At 46.1% G+C, this 14,369-nt stretch overlaps 1 non-coding gene across 1 annotated transcript; it reads left to right on the top strand.

Annotated features, from left to right (window-relative positions):
- The first annotated feature begins 9,460 nt into the window (after positions 1-9,460).
- On the top strand, positions 9,461-9,566 carry LOC126014548 (U6 spliceosomal RNA). Its single transcript, XR_007497588.1, has one exon. It is a non-coding gene; the product is annotated as a U6 spliceosomal RNA (small nuclear RNA).
- The last annotated feature ends 4,803 nt before the right edge of the window (positions 9,567-14,369 follow it).

Here is a 14,369-nt window from a genome sequence, read left to right as displayed (position 1 = left end):
TTGTTGAGAAAAACTGTCTACTGATTCTTTTCATCTTTAGCAGGTGTAAAAACATAAAGACATATTTAAAAAAAATCTAGGGGCCAGAATGATAGTACAGTGGGTAGGCCACTTGCTCTACATGTGGTCAACCTGAGTTCGATCCCTATAGCACCCCATATGGTTCTCTGAGCTTCTCCCGGAATGATCTCTGAGCACAGAGCTAGAAGTAAACCCTAAGCACTGCTGGAAGTAGTCCAAATTCCCTTGCCCCTGTCCCTTTACTGGGTCTGTGTTCAGAGATTACTTATGGTGGGCTCAGGAGGCTATACGGGGTGCTGAGAACTAAAATCTGGTTGGGTGCATGCTAAGTGGCCCAGACAATCTCTATCTTTAAATTAGTTTAACATGGGGCTGGAACAATAGTGCATCGGTAGAGCATTTGCCTTGTACACAGCTGACCTAGGATGGACCACGGTTCAATCCCCCGGTGTCCCATATGGTCCCCCAAGCCAGGAGTGATTTCTGAGTGCAGAGTCAGGAATAACCCTTGAGCGTCACAAGGTATGGCCCAAAACAAAACAAACAAAAAATTAGTTTAACATTTAACTGGTTAATTTATCATTTTATTTTTTCCTGTTTGGACTTTGACTAGGATTATGTTTTAATATATTAACCATACCCTGTCTAAATTTTTCAGTGGAACTACAATACACTTTCTTACCCTGTCAGTCTACCTCGAGTTAATGTATCATTTCACATCAAATCTGAATCTTACTGCCATCAAGGTGTATTTTCTACCCCTACCTTTTTTCTCCTTCCACCTCACAGCACTCCCTCATCCCTGCCTTTTGTTCTCTACTGAGCTTTTTGCTTTGCTCATTTACTTTTTTTTTTTGGGGGGGGGGGGTCAACTCCTGGCAGCACTCAGGTAACTTCTGGCTCTACACTCGCTCCTGGCAGGCTCAGGGGACCATATGGAATGCCCAGGATTGAACCGGTTCTGCCATGTGCCTGGCCATATTATGGTTCTGGGTTCCAAGATGAGGGATTTTTGGTGGATTATCTCAGTGTCAGTCTGACTCTCATTCATCATCAGATTGTTTTGGATTGAGCCTTGAACAAGGTTCATGGCTCTGGATTCTGTTATTTGCCTCAAAGAACATTTGCTCCTTTTTGGTTTTTGTTTCCTTCTAGTGGGCTAGACTTGAACTAATTCATTTTACTGAGTGCCAGCACCTCAAGTCCTGTACTTGTGGGGCTTAGAGAGGGAAGAGGTTTTCAGCATACAGAGTTCTTGGTTCACCTGCTCTGGCTCTCTTCTCTCTTTCCTCATACACTGCAGTTAGGATTTCCCTGAGCATTTAAATTTTTCTGCTTCCTTAAGCAGGATGCAGCTTTTCCATGTTGTCATGATATAGTTTGCTAAACCTGTAAACATGAGCCCAGAGAGATAATACAGTGGGGAAGGTACTGGCTTTGAGTATGGCTGCCCCAGTTTGATGCCTGGCACCACAAATTGTCTCCTGAGCACAGCCAGGCCTCACTCCTGAGCACTGTCCCAAGAGTAGCCCCTGAGCACCACCAGCTGTGGCCCAGCATCCCCACTCACCCAAAACAGCAGGACAATAACAAAACCAAAAAATAAAAACAAAACCCAAACCTGTTAACCTGGGAGATTTCCCCAGTGCTGTTCTGTTCTTCTAGGTATCAAGTACTTATCTGGTATATTCAGATAGTAGTTTTTTGTATTTCATCAGAGTTTATAGCTATGAACTTACAGGATGGTCAAATCAGTTGTTGAGACATACAGGAAGCAGTATATTCTAGTATTGTGTGTGTGTGTGTGTGTGTGTGCTCACATGTGCATGCACAGGGGGCATATCCAGAGGTGCTCCAGATTTACTTCTGGCTCTATGCTCAAGGAACACTCCTAACTGGGCTTGGAGGACCATATATGGTGCCAAGAATCTAACTGTGATCGGCCGAGTGAGTACAAGACAAGTAGCTGCTGTACTATTGCTTTGCCATGGTCCTAGCTTGATTCCCCTTGGCTTTGTTTTTGTTTTTGGGCCACACCCGGCAGTGCTCTGGGGTTACTCCTGGCTCTGTGCTCAGAAATTGCTCCTGGCAGGCACGGGAATCATCTGGGATGCCGTTTGAGCAAGTTCTTAACTCTTCTTAACTCTTGGATCAGCTTTTTTGTTTTGTTTTGTTTTTATTTGGGGGCCACACATGGCGGTGCTCAGGGCATAGTCCTGGATCTGTGCTCAAGTGACCCTATGGCGTGCCATGAATTGAACCTGGAGTCACATGCAAGGCAATTGCCTACCTGCTGCACTCTCTCTGGTCCTCTTGGGATCAGCTTATTCAGTGATAACTGGAGTTGCTGTGGAGGTCACATGAGGTTATACATGGAAAGGAACCCTGCACAAGACCCCCTCTGGCTGACGATTATAACTGATTTTTCCAAACAAGTCTCGAAAGGGAGAAAATCAGAATTCTGTTCACCATGTGAGTGGAATTCTCAATATCAAAGCATGTTACAACAGAGAACAATGATTCAAGGAAACATCTTGGGCCAAACTGGGCTGTAAGTAGTTATTTAGAATATCAAATCACTATTCAAAGAGATTACAGGGTTTAAAGTCTTAGAGAAAGATGAAACGTTTCCTGTGATTCCAAATTAGAGCATCACAGTGGCAGGTCTGGGCTGCTACAGCTGTATTAGTGAGAGCTGGGGAGGGCCATATTGTAACTCTTGGTATATATGCTGCGAGTGGCCCAAAGCTTATGCTTGCTCTTAGATGTCTTAGAAAGAGTAAGACTAACATTTAGAAAATAAGTATTTTTTCAGTATTCTTTTTTTTTTTTTTTTTTTGGTTTTTTGGGCCACACCCGGCGGTGCTCAGGGGTTACTCCTGGCTGTCTGCTCAGAAATAGCTCCTGGCAGGCACGGGGGACCATATGGGACACCGGGATTCGAATCAACCACCTTTGGTCCTGGATCGGCTGCTTGCAAGGCAAACACCGCTGTACTATCTCTCCGGGTCCAGTATTCTTTTTTTTTTTTTTTTTGGGTCATACCCAGTGACACTCAGGGGTTACTCTCAGAAATCGCTCTTAGCTTGGGGGATCATATGGGACACCGGGGGGATCAAACTGTAGTCCATCCTAGGTTAGCACGTGCAAGGCAAACACCCTACCACTTGCGCCACAACTCCAGCTGTGATGGTATTTTAGACAGTTACTTTGTTTCATGATAAAAACACCCTTACAGAGGCTGAAGCATGCACAGTGGGTAGGGAGTTTGTCTTGCATATGGCTGACAGGATTTCAACCCTGGCATCCCATATGATTCTTTGAGCCTGCAAGGAGCGATTTCTGAACACAAAGCCAGGAGTAACCCCTGAGTATTGCAGGGTGTGACCCAAAGACCAAAAAAAAAAAAAAAAAAAGAATCATTTCTAGCAGGGCTCAGAGGACCATATAGGGTGCTGAGGATTGAACCCCTGTCAGTTTGCATGCAAGCTGTGTCTTTCTGGCCTGGGTTTTTGTTGTTGTTGTTTGGTCTTGGGCCCACATATGGCAGCGCTCAGTGCTTACTCCTGGCTCTGCACTCAGGAATCAACCCCTGGTGGGGATTAGGGAATCATATGGGATGCTAGGGATTGAATTTGACTCTGTATTATCTCTCCCACATCCCTCAACCTTTTCTTATATTTATTTTATCTTACTTTATTTGGTTTTGGGGCAATACCCAGTTATTTTCAGGAGTTACTCCTGGCTCTGTGCTCAGAAATTACTCCTGGCAGGTTTGGGGGACTATATGGGATGATGGGGATTGAATCCAGTTGGGCCATGTGCAAGGCAAATGCCCTAGATACTGTGCTATCACTTCAGTCCCAACCCTTTCCTTTTTATTTTAATTAATTAATTTATTTATTTAACCCTTTCCTTTTTAGACTAACAATTTTCTTTTCTTTTCTTTTCTTCTTCTTCTTCTTCTTCTTCTTCTTCTTCTTCTTCTTCTTCTTCTTCTTCTTCTTCTTCTTCTTCTTCTTCTTCTTCCTTCTTCTTCTTCTTCTTCTTCTTCTTCTTCTTCTTCTTCTTCTTCTTCTTCTTCTTCTTCTTCTTCTTCTTCTTCTTCTTCTTCTTCTTCTTTTTTTTTTTTTTGGTTTTTGGGCCACACCCAGCGGTGCTCAGGGGTTACTCCTGGCTGTCTGCTCAGAAATAGCTCCTGGCAGGCATGGGGACCATATGGGACACCGGGATTCGAACCAACCACCTTTGGTCCTGGATTGGCTGCTTGCAAGGCAAATGCTGCTGTGCTATCTCTCCGGGCCCCAGGATCGGTTTCTGAGCACAGAGCCAGGAGTGAGTCTTGACAGCCGCTAGTGTGACCCAAAATAAAATAAAATAAAAAGTTCTGTCCTAACCCTGCTCCCCTGCCCCTCCCCCCAATTCGATAGTCCCCCCCCCCCCCCAAACAGCCCGGATCCACAATTAAACTCCTAAAGAACATGGTGCTGCCAAACCTTCCAGTAGACCAGTCGGGTAGGTAGAAGGTCTGGGACTTTCTTGAAAGGAGAGAATGCAGATTCCCCCTTCTACCTGGACACAGCACCGCTGGGTGTGGCCCAAAAAACCAAAAAAAAAAAAAAAAACCATAACAAAACAAAACAAAACAAAACAAAAAAACAGAAACCGATCCTGGCAGGCACGGGGGATCTTATGGGATGCCAGGATTTGAACCACTGTCTGTCTCCTGGATCGGCTGCATTCAAGGCAAATGCCATACTGCTGTGCTATCTCTCTGGCCCCTTAACTTTCTTTTTTTAACTTGATTTATTTATTGATTAATTGGTTTTGGGCCACACCCAGCGTTGCTCAGGGGTTATTCCTGGTTCTGCATTCAAAAATCGTCCCTGTCAGGCTGGAGGATCATATGGGATGCCTCGAGTCAAACCAGGTCTGTTCTGTGCTATCTTTCCAGCCCCAGGCAGAACTTTTTTGAATGTTTTATTAGCACCTGATGCAGAGAAGGTGAGCAACAAATATTTATTTATTTATTTATTTATTTATTGTTTTGGAGCCACACCCGGTGGAAATCGCTCCTGGCAGAGAACCATAAAGGATGCCGGGGATTGAACCCAGATCGATCCTAGGTTGACTAAATTTAAGGCAAATGACCTGTGGTATGGCTGTGGCCCCCCTAAACAGACTTCTGAATCCTTCACCACCCATTAATGGACCAAGTGGCGCATCCTTGGGGTGCAGATACTTAGTTTAGTTTGCTTGTAGCCATCGGGTGCCTTTGAGAGTTGTGAAGAAAATGAACTGAATTGTAGGTTTTGCCGAAATGAAATCTGATGTGTGGGTGTGAAGAGCAGCCCATTGGCAGGGATTCTGCGGCTCACTTCCACCAAGCACTCAAAATGCTCATTTCGGAGGAAGAGACGTTCTGTGACCAGGAGAGGGCGATCAGTGCTAACAAAAGTGAGAGAGGCAGGCTGGGCTGGACTGGGTGGTTAGGGCGTCCCATGTGGATCCTAGAACTGGAGTGACAGCCCCTCCTGCCCTCCCAACACACACACAGAGGCACCCCTTTCGCACAAACACACGGAATAGATGACTGATGGGTGTCTAAGTGCAGTGTACTGGTCTTGACTGGGCGCTGGCTTTGATTCTTGAATTCTCCTGGTTGTTTCCTTCTCCCAGGCACAAGCATGCCATTGATGGGCCTCTCTCCTTAAAACAATTGCTTCTCTCTTAGAAAATGATGGATCATTTGCTGTTTTCTGCTGGAGGAACTTGAGGATGCTACTTTTGCATATTTAACAATTGCCTTGGGTTTTTTGTTTTTGTGTTTTTGGTCTTGTAAAAATAAATAAGTAGAGCTGAGGTGTGAAACACAGCGGGTTTGGGCCACCTCTGACACCCTTATCTCTGACTGATCTCTTAGGGCACTTTAGTGAAGAACATATATACCTGTGTGAGGCTTCCAGATGTCCTCCTCCTGGTAGTGCTGCTCTCAAATCAGCAGGGAAGAAGGGGTATGTGGAGGTGCAGACGCAATCCACTCGTTTCTAAGAATGGACAATGTTTAGGCGCCTTTGCTGGAACCTGGCTCAGTGGCTTGGCTGTATCTGCACAGCAGCACGTGTGGTGTGCCCGCCTTGTGCCTGTCATGGCCCTCAGGGCTATTTCCAGAGAGGAATCGGGTCTAATGGCTGCCTGGGTTTGTGCTCACGTACCCTCTCATCTCCTACGCAGGGCAGAGGAGAATGAAATAATGAAGCATATTCGCAAGGGAGCTCATGGCAAAAGTGCCGCCTTGCAAGCATGAAGTCAAGAGTTTGATCCTTATTGTTTTCCACGTGTATTAAACATGGTCTTGGCACCCTTAGCTCTGTGGAAGTGTGTGCATCTCAGGCACACGGCCACGTGTGTTCGAGCCCTTTTGCTGAAGTGTTTGAGCGCCACTGTTAGGCTGCATGCCCAGCAGCTGTGCAAGAGTACCACAGTGGCTCCTCTATGCACTGCCACCAGGATATGCACGAACATGAACAGTACAACAGGAAAGTGCAGCACCCCCCCACCCGTAGGCCTGTGAGCACCATCACCACACATGTGCCACCAGAACATCCCAACAGCAACAGGGACAGGGAGGGAGGAAGACACAGATACAGAGGGGCATGAAAAAGGGAGGGACTGGTTCCGTCTGCTGGAGAGAGTGAGATGGGGTTTCTGTGAACTATCTTGGTTTTGGAAGACAGTCTCCCATCCCCAAAAGTACAGAGCCAGGAAAAAAAAACACATTAGAACTGGAGAGAAAGTATGGCAAGTAGAGCACTTGTCTTATATGTGGCTGACCTGGGTTAAATCCCTGGCATTCCATATGGTCCCCTGAACATCACCAGGAGTGATTCTGAGTATCTCTGGTGTGCTTCCCCCACCAAAAAAAAGAAATGTGTTTGTTTTATTTTTGGGCCACACCTGCAGCACTCAAGGATTACTCCTAGCACTGTGCTCAGGAATAACTCCTGGTGGTGCTCAGGGGATCATATAGGATGCTGGAAATCAAATCCGGCTTGGCAGCATGCAAGGCAAATGCCCTACCCTCTGTGCTATTGGTTCAGTCCCCAAAAGAAATGTTTTTTAAAAACTAGAAAATGAGGGGCCGGAGCGATAGCACAACAGTAGAACGTTTGCTTTGCATGCAGCTGACCTAGAATGGACCTCGGTTCAATCCCCGGCAACCCATATGATCCCCCAAGCATAGGGCAATTTCTAAGTGCATAGCCAGGAGTAACCCCCGAGCATCAACCAGGTGTGGCCCCCCAAACAAAAACACAACAAAAACAAAAAACAAACAAACAAACAAAAACACCTAGAAAATGAGGTGGATTCTTTTTTTTACTTTACCATTCTTTCCCCTGCCCCTTTTTCTTGGGAGGGGGGTTTGGGCCACACCTGGCTGTGCTCAGAACTTGCTCCTAGTTCTGTGCTCAGAGATTACTCCTGGTGAGCTTAGGGGACCATATGGAGTCCTGAGGATCAAACCCAAGTTTACAGCATGCAAGTCAGATGGCTTACCGTGTACTATCTTTCTAGCCTTTTTGTCATTCTTATTGAGGAACCGTGATTAACGATACTGTTAATGATATTTTTAAACTTATGTTGTCACAATACTATACCCTCCACCAACTCTTCCTGCCACCAATATCCCCCAAATCCCCTTATTCACCAGACACTGACCACTGTACCATCCTCAGGTAAGCTCAGTTCTGTATACAAAATCAGTGAGGGGGTGCTTATGCAGAAAGCATTTTCATGCCCTGCTGGATTTATAAAAATTCTTTTTTGTATCGAGGGAGGACTGGGCTGGCTGTGCTGGGGTAATTAGCTTGCTGCTCTTTGCCTTCAAGATCTTCCTAGACCTCCCCAGATCACCTCAAATAAACCTGCAATCTCATCTCAGAGATCTCATCTCAGTTCCTCTTACAACAACCCTTCCAAGTCCATATTATCATCATCTATGCTTCTCAGACAGAAAATGGATTTATGGTAATGAGGACCTGGCACAGTGGTCTGAATCCACAGCCTCCCTCTGAGTCCAGGTGTTTCTGTCCACCAGTATCAGGCTTTCTGGAGCCTGGCTGAGAAGACTGCTTCTGCCCCCAGAGAAAGGCCCTAGATACCAGGCCAGGCGCTCTTCTCTACCTGCACCCCAGAGGCTGGAGTTCTCAGCCAGCCAGGCCCAGAGATACCAAAAGGACTGGTCCTCAGGACTCTGTGTTGGTGGAGCCTCTTTGGATAGAGACAAGAGACTCTCCCGCTCTGTGAAGTGGCTCTGTCTTTCTCCCACACCCGGCCCAGAACTTCTATGGGGGCCCATTGGGCACAAGAAGTTTTATTTGGTTGAAGGAGCAGGATCCATTCTTCAGGTTATTTTATTTTATTTTATTTTGGTTTTTGGGCCACACCCGGTGATGCTCAAGGGGTTATTCCTGGTTTTGCACTCAGAAATTGCTCCTGGCTTGGGGGATCATATGGGATGCGGGGGGATCGAACTGTGGTCTGTCCTAGGTTAGCACATGCAAGGCAAACGCCCTACCACCTGCATCACTGCTCCGGCCCCACTTCTTTAGGTTATTTTTATTTAAAAAAATTTTTTTTGCCATATTTGATGATGGTCAGGGTTTACTCCTGGCTCTGTGCTCAGGATCACTTCCGATAGTGCTTGGGGATCCAGATGGGGTGCTGGGACTTGAACCAGACTTGTGGCTGCCAAGTGTTGGACCTCTTGGACTATCTCTCAGGCCCAATTCTGCAGCCTATTTGTTATTCAACCTCAGAGTACCTTATGCCTCAGGTTTGTAAAACAGGACCATCATCCTGCCCATAGGTGGACTCAGGTTCATCCAGATTCTTTCCTAAAGCAGCTCTCAAGAGCCATGATGCTAGTGGGGAAGAGCTGTTACCTTCTGCTGTCAGAGGACCCAGGAACTCTCTGAACTAGGCCCTCTGGAACAAGAGCTTTGTGAACAGGAAGGGTACAGGGGCCATTTCCTACCCCTGTGCAGGCTTGGTGGCAAAATTTAGTCCTGTGCACAGTGAAAGTAGTTGCAAGAGAGATACACTGTGATCAATACAACAGCTCTGAAGCCAAGTCTGGGAACTAAGCCAGGAGATACTGGGGAACACAACTTACTCTGGAAAACATTCTAGTTTCTCCATTTTGTCATCTTTTTCTGTCCGCAAACATTGACCTCTTCCTCTGCCTCTTCTTCACCACAGACAGTTGCCCAGAGAATGAACACAAATCTTTTGGCTGCCACTGGCTGTGTCCCAGTGGGGCCTTTGTCCTGTGGCCTCGGGAACTTGGCTATCTCTCTGCTGTCTTTCTCCATGCAATACAGGATTATTTTCATCCTTTTGTTGGGCAGAATATGTCTGACATAAAATGTGCTGTTCAGTGCTCGATTCGGCATCATGTATACTAAAATTGGAATGATGCAGGGAATATTAGCAGGGCCCCTGTCAAGGAGGATATGCAAACTTGTGAAGCATTTCATATTTTAAAAGAGTGCTATTTAAGGATTGGGCTGTGGTACCAGTGGCTGAGGACATGCTGGACATGTATGAAGCTCTCTGTGACCATCGAAGTACCTTAGGAAAGCATCCACAACAATTAAAGAATGGCCTATTTTGACTGTTCTCTTTATTTAGGGGGGAAGTGGGCCACATCCGGCAATGCTTAAGGCTGACTCCTGGTTCTGTGCTTAGGAATCACTCCTGGCTCTTGAGATCATTTGTTGTGCCAGGGATTGAATTGAGGACAGGCTCATGCAAGGTTAATGCCTTCCCCATAGTACTATCTCTTCAGTCCCTTTTGGGACTGTTGTTAAACATAGTTTAATAGATTTTTTTGCAGGGGCTGGAGTGATAGCACAGTGGTAGAGCATTTGCCTTGCATGCTACAGACCTGGGACAGATCCAGGTTTGACCCCTGGCATCCCATATGGTCCTCCAAGCCTACCAGGAGTGATTTTTTTAATTTATTTTTTAGGGTTTTTTTTTGAGGGGAAACACCCTGTGATGCTCAGGGGTTACTTCTGACTATGTGCTCAGAAATCACTCCTGACTTGGGGGGCCATATGGGACACCGGGGGATCAAACTGCTGTCTGTCCTAGGTTAATGCATGCAAGGCAAACGCCTTTCCACTTGCGCCACCACTCCAGCCCTCCAGGAGCAATTTCTGAGTGTGGAGCCAGGAGTAACCCCTGAGCGCCACCAGATGTGGCTCAAAAACCAAACAAAAACAAAAACAAAACACACAAAAAAATCTCTCGGTGATCCTGTCTGCTACCACAGCATCTGTGTCCAGAACCTTTTCATCTTCTCAAATATTTGATCCCCACTAACCGCCAACTCCCATCATTCTCTGCCAGTCCCTGGTCACCTGCCTGCTGATTTCTCTGGCTACACAGAGGTGCTGCGAGTCTATTCCACAGTGAGATAGTGTCACCAGGTTCAGAATTCCTGTCTCTTAGTCACGAAAGAGACTAGACCAGTTAGTTTATGTAGAAGGATCTTTTCTGCTTGCTAGTTCTGGGATCCCTTTGCCCTCTATGTCCTAGCTACCTGGACACTTCTGTGGACACCCCTTTCCTCAGGTCTCAGACTTTGTACCATCTCCCCTGCTGTGGTCGCTTCCTTGTGAGGCCTCCCTAGTTGTTGACTGCCATCAATTGGTTTCCAGTCTCCTTCCCGTTATCTGGCTACTTTCTTGTCTGTCTCCTTTCCCCATAAGGGCAGAGCAAGGTACAGGCCTGGCCAGCAGGGCTGGATACCCCACAAGCATGTCTGGCTGGAGGGGTCCCTGCCAGACTGGGGGGAGGGGTGTGACCAGGCCTGATTCGTTGTCATCACTCACTTGTGTTTGTGGATAAAAATACCCCTATGAGAGATGGTGTCTGGCCAGTGTGTGAGGAACCCATGTCTCGCCCTGCCAGTCATTTAACTGGGCTGAACATCACCTTTTCTCCTGCCATCAAATCGAGGGGTGACGCTGATCCGGCCATCTGATCTGCTTTTTCCAGCAACCTGTGAAGCCATGAGAGACAGAGACACTCAGATTAGTAAGTGAAAATAGCTTCAGAAGAAATAAGTCAAATCTGCAGCAAGATGAAAGAAACCAAGGACAATAAAAAGAAAGAAATTGGAAAATTTTTCCTGCAATACACCAGAGAGGTAATAGAGCAGGTAAAGCATTTGCCTTGCATATGGCTAACCCTACTTTGCTCCTTAGTACCACACATGGTTCCACGAGCACTGCCAGGAGTAATCACTAAAATATTTACGGTGTGGACCTCCCCTATTTTTTGTTTATTTTTGGACCATACCTGTGTTGCTCAGAGTTTGGTCTTGGCTCTGCACTCAAAGACCACTCCTAGTGGATCTCAGTGGGTCATATGTGATGTTGGGAATCAAACCCAGATAATCTGCGTGCAAGGCAAGTGTTTCATCCACTCTATTATCTCTGTTACCCACCCATACCCCACTTTTTTCCCAGAAAAATACCAAAAATTTCACTTAGTGACAGGGAAGTTTAGAGGGTCTGGAGCTAGCTCCATGGTTGAGCACCTGCCTTGCAAGTGTTAGGCCTAAGGACACCAGTTTGATCCTCAGTCCTTCCCCACATGAACCCCACAGCTCTGTTTGGACAAGAGTAGGGTCGCCAGCACATGGCAATCAAGCTTCCAATCCCCTGGTTAGACTGCAATAAATAATTAGAATGATAGAGGCATGGCACAACCAACTGTGGAAGCCCTAGTCATTGTGAAAATAACAAACAGAAGGGTTTTAAAAAAATATTTTGGGCATCTGAAAGGGCTCAACAGGCTGGTGTGCATGCAGGAGGCCCAGGTTCAATGTGCGTTTCTTGAGCACCACTGGAAACAAGCACTGAGGTGGAGGTAGCCCCTGAACACTGCCAGATATGACCCCCCCCAAATTTATAGTGTGGGGAAATAATTTCTATAAATACAATTAGCAATTTTCTTTTTTATTTATTATTATTATTATTTTGTTTGTTTTTGGGCCATACCTAGCAGCGCTCAGGAGTTACTCCTGGCTCTGTGTTCAGAAATTTCTCCCGGCAGGCTCAGGGGACCATATGGGATGCCGGGAATCGGACACAGGTCCTTCCTGGATTGGCCACGTGCAAGGCAAACACCCGATCGTTGTGCTATCTCTCCAGCCACTTTTTTATTTTATTTTATTTTTTGGTTTTGGGGTCACACCCAGTCACACTTAGGGGTTCCTTCTGGCTCTATGGTCAGAAACAACTCCTGGCAGGCTCGGGGAACCATATGAGATGCTGGGATTCGAACCACCCACCTTCTGATGCAAGGCAAACATCTTACCTCCATGCTATCTCTCTGGCCCCACTCACTCTTTTATTTTAAAGTAATTTATTTTCAAACCACACCTCTAGAAGAACATAAAATGGTTTAGTTCTCAGATCCAAGCTGCTTCTCTCCACTGTGCATAGACAAAGGACAGCATCTTCCCCAGAGAGGATGGGGAGCAGCTAAGAACCTGGGATTGGACATTGAGTTAAGGTGCAGGGCTTTGGATGGACTGTGTGAGCCCCCTGAAGTTGCTATCCCAGTCCTAACTTCTGAGGAGGTGTGGTCTCTGAACAGTGGAGGTGAGATGAGGTCACAAGTGTGGTGCCATGTGATGCAAGTTAGTGCCCTTGTAATAAGAGGAGGCCCTATTATGAGGCAACTTCTGAACTCTGCTTTTGAGCCACATCCTGGCAGTACTCAAGTATCACACCTGCCTCTGCACTGAGGAATTACTCCTGGTGGTGCTCAGTGGGTGATCATGTGGGATGTCAGGGACTGAATCAGAGTTGACCGAATACAAGGTAAATGCTCTGCCTCCTGTATTAATCTCTCCAGCCCACATCTTGGTTGTTTTATGTAAAAGAAACTGTCCCACATCTTCAACCTTCCTCTCCTGTTGTCCTATTCAGTCTATTCAGTCACATCTTTCTCCCTGTTCCTACAACTATGACTGAGAGGCTGCATGTAACAGAAAGTATTTCTATGCGTTTCTTGTTGGCTTCAGCTCTGTTCATATGATCTCAAAAGGTAAGTTTTTCTTCTCTGGGACTAAAACTATTCCAGGAGCTGGTGAGGTGGCGCTAGAGGTAAGGTGTCTGCCTTGCAAGCACTAGCCAAGGAAGGACCACGGTTCAATCCCCTGGAGTCCCATATGGTCCCACCAAGCCAGGGGCAATTTCTGAGCGTTTAGCCAGGAGTAACTCCTGAGAAGCAAATGGGTGTGGCCTAAAAAAAAACAAAAAAATAAATAAAAATAAAAAATAAAACTATCCCAGGCTGTCAAATACCAGTAGGTTACCACTAACAATCTCCTGCCTTGAACAGATCCTGACAACGTTAGTTTGCAAAGCCCTTTCTGGAAGTTTTTTGACTGTTCAGAAGAAAATGTTTTTGTGTTTCTTTTTAATCAGTCAAAGGAAAACCCATAGATATAGCTTCAACAGCCACATGGCACTGCCCTTACGACCGTCTCCTGAATTGTCAGGGGAGGACCTGCCTCAAAGGACTGAGTCAATGCTCTGCACGTGAGAGTCTCAGATTTGATCCCTGGCATCACATGAGTCTTCGGGTCTGTTTCGTAGAGCCCCTGAACACTATATGTATGTACACACACACACACACACACACACACACACACACACACACGCACGCACGCACGCACGCACAATTTTTAGGGCAGCAAGGTCAGTCTATAAACTCCCAGGAATCACTCTTGGTGCTCCTCAGGGTATATAATATGGGATGCTGGGGATCAAATCTGGGTCGACAGCATGCAAGGCAAGTCCTAATAACTGTGCTATCTCTCTGGCCTCTCATAAGGGGATTTTTCATGATGGCTTCCTCCTATGGATATAGCTCAATTGGTGGTGTGTGTGGGGCCATGGTTAAGGTCAGGTACTGTTCAGGGAGCACTAGGTACTGGCCTGTAACTTAATTTTCTTGTTCCCTAAATTCATAAAGAACATATATATTTTCCTCTATGTTTGATCAAACTGAGTGAAATTCAATATTGTGCTTAAGCTTTTTTTTTTTTTTTTTTTTTGGTTTTTGTGCCACACCTGGTGGTATTCAAGGGTTACTCCTGACTCAGCATTCAGAAATCTTTTTTTTTTGTTTTGTTTTGTTTTTGTTTGTTTGTTTGTTTGTTTTTGGGTCACACCCGGCAGTGCTCAGGGGTTACTCCTGGCTCGATGCTCAGAAATTGCTCCTGGCAGGCACGGGGGACCATATGGGACACCGGGATTCAA

The sequence above is a fragment of the Suncus etruscus genome, chromosome 7, assembly GCF_024139225.1.
Source record: "Suncus etruscus isolate mSunEtr1 chromosome 7, mSunEtr1.pri.cur, whole genome shotgun sequence".
In the NCBI taxonomy this organism is placed as follows: domain Eukaryota; kingdom Metazoa; phylum Chordata; class Mammalia; order Eulipotyphla; family Soricidae; genus Suncus; species Suncus etruscus.
Note: the sequence above shows the minus strand (reverse complement) of the source record. Positions and strands in the feature narration are given on the sequence as shown.